The sequence below is a fragment of the Euleptes europaea genome, chromosome 4, assembly GCF_029931775.1.
Source record: "Euleptes europaea isolate rEulEur1 chromosome 4, rEulEur1.hap1, whole genome shotgun sequence".
NCBI classification, from domain to species: Eukaryota; Metazoa; Chordata; class Lepidosauria; order Squamata; family Sphaerodactylidae; genus Euleptes; species Euleptes europaea.
This window is the reverse complement of record NC_079315.1, coordinates 26,024,085-26,026,607: the sequence shown is the minus strand read 5'-3', so window position 1 is coordinate 26,026,607 and position 2,523 is coordinate 26,024,085. Positions and strand designations below refer to the sequence as shown.

The window sequence follows — 2,523 nt, the reverse complement described above, 5'->3', positions numbered from 1 at the left end:
AGCCCAATCTTGTCAGATCTTGGAAGCTAAGCAAGGTCAGCCCTGATTAGTACTTGGCTGTACCAGGGAAATCCAGGGCTGTTATACACAGGCAGGCAATGGCAAACCACTTCTGTACTTTATTTGTCTTGAAAACCTTATGGGGTCACCATAAGTTAGCACTTAATAGCACAATAAAGGGGCACCTGAGAGAAGGTGAGCACTAAGAATCTGGAGAGGAGGATATCATGAGGGGGAGCTGATTTTTTACATCCGTCATTGGATGGGAAGATGTGTAGGAACTTGAACCATTGGTGGGATGCAGTTCATGACTTATGGCCAACATTCAGTTTGGTATATCGTGATCTCACCATCCTGGTGGTCTCTCACATGACCTACAAAACAGAACTTCATTGGTATTTTGCCGAAAGGTTACCATGGGGACTTCTCATCCATAATCCACCTCCCCCTAAGAGGGAACAAGGGAAGTTAACAAAATGTTGGTGAGAGGGACAACTGAAAACAGCAATTATACCTTGTGTATAAAAGGGTCAAGGCTCTCCATATTTTTTAAAAGAGGCAAGACGAGTGGCAAACTGTGACTGCTTGTACCTAAAACCCTGCACCTGTATGACAAATGGTGTGGAGGATGGTAGGGTCTCTGAGTGAGGGGAAAGGGCCTCACAATAAGCTTTCCTCTTATTGGGTCTCTGGCCTTATATGCAGGAACGTTTTCCCGCGGTCACCCCCCTCCGACTGCTTCGGGGCTTCCTTCTGATTATGCATGCCTTTTCTGACCATCAGAGGTCGCCTTTCTTTCCCCGGGTGTTTTGCCCGTGTTTTCCAGATGCTGTTTTAGCCAGGATCTGGAAAATGTGGGCAAAATGCATGGGGAGAGTGAGGCGACCTCTGACGGGCGGATAAGGCATGTATTATCAAAAGGAAGCCCAGAAGCAGTCGGCGGGGGTGACTGCAGGGGAACGTCCTTGCATAAAATGTAGAAGCAGAGGCCTTTTGGACAGGCATATTCTCACCTATACAACACTGCCTCCTATTCTTGGCTTAGTTCCCTCCTTCTTTCTTCCCTCCTTCTTTCTTCCCTCCCTGGGGAGGGGCTGTGGCTCAGTGGTAGAGCATCTGCTTGGCAAGCAGAAGGTCCCAGGTTCAATCCCTGGCATCTCCAGTTAAAGGGACTAAGCAAGTAAGTGATGTGAAAGACCTCTGCCTGAGACCCTGGAGAGCCACTGCCAGTCAGAGTAGACAGTACTGACTTTGATGGACCAAGGGTCTGATTCAGTATAAGGCAGCTTCATATATGTTCATATATATGCTCATATATGTTCTTCGAAGTATAGCATGAAGGAAGCAATGGTGGCAATAGCACCTCAAGGGATAAGGATGTTAAGTGGTGCACTAGAGTTGTAAATATATTTTTTTAAAGAGAGATAAATCATAAGGTCCCAGGTACCTGGAGCAAAAAGGATAAAGCTCATTACCTCCATCCTTAGGTCCTAATACCACTCAGTAGCAGAGCTTCAGCTGGGGAAGGAGCATTGCCACAGCACACACATTTGCTATATAACAAGTAATTTCCATTCATTTTTTGAAATTCTGTGCAGACTAATTAGTTTGTGTGACCTAATAAAGTAAACCCAGAGCTGTTACACATGTCCTATTTTCTCTGGATGTATTGCCATATAAGTTCACACCTTTTCATGTTCTACATGTTTTTGGTTCCATTTCAGGCTCTCTTCATGATTTCCGATATTTTTTCCTGAGCGCTTATACAGTGATCTTTACTTTTAAAGTGCTACCTAAACAGTTTGATACTTTGTGCAAAATGCTTCCCCCAAATTCCCAAATTTGCTTTTCCCTTCCCCCCTGCTATCCACTATACAAATCTATGCCCCCTCTATCCCCACATGTTCCTTCTCTCCTTCCACTTCCAGTCTGCATTTGTTGGTGGATTTAATTTTTTCTCTCTACAATGGACTAATGTTCGTTCATTGGTTTTGCTGATCTGCCATAACCCCAAGCACCCTTGCATACATTTCACTGTTTTGCCTGACTATTTTTAAGTAGTATTATGGACCCCCCTTCCCCGCAGGCTAGCCTGATCTCATCAGATCTCAGAACCTAAACTAAGCTGGGTTGGCCCTGGCTAGTAATTGAATGGGAGACTACCAAGGAATACCAGGGTTGCTATGCAGAGGAAGGCAATGGCAAATCACCTCTTAGTACTTGCCTTGAAAACTTTACTGGCTTGCCATAAGTCAGCTGTGTCTTGATATCACTTTACACATACATTGTGGAACCCCAGATGATGGCTCCCCTGTGGTGGTTTTCTGCCCACCAACCTTTCTGCTTCTCCCCCCAGAAGAAATGATTGCACCCCACTTTCCCATCCTTCTCCCCTATATGATCCTTCAGAAACATGTTAAGCAAGACTGTGTAAACAAAAAGGATGCTCATATGTCCTTCTGTGTGTCCTGCCACGGTATTTTTCCCTGGTAGCCTCCCCCCCTTTCACATAGAAGAAATAAT

At 45.1% G+C, this 2,523-nt stretch overlaps 1 non-coding gene across 1 annotated transcript; it reads left to right on the top strand.

The window, feature by feature from the left end:
- Window positions 1–1,090: 1,090 nt before the first annotated feature.
- TRNAA-GGC (transfer RNA alanine (anticodon GGC)) lies at window positions 1,091–1,162 on the top strand. The gene has a single exon. It is a non-coding gene; the product is annotated as a tRNA-Ala (tRNA).
- The last annotated feature ends 1,361 nt before the right edge of the window (window positions 1,163–2,523 follow it).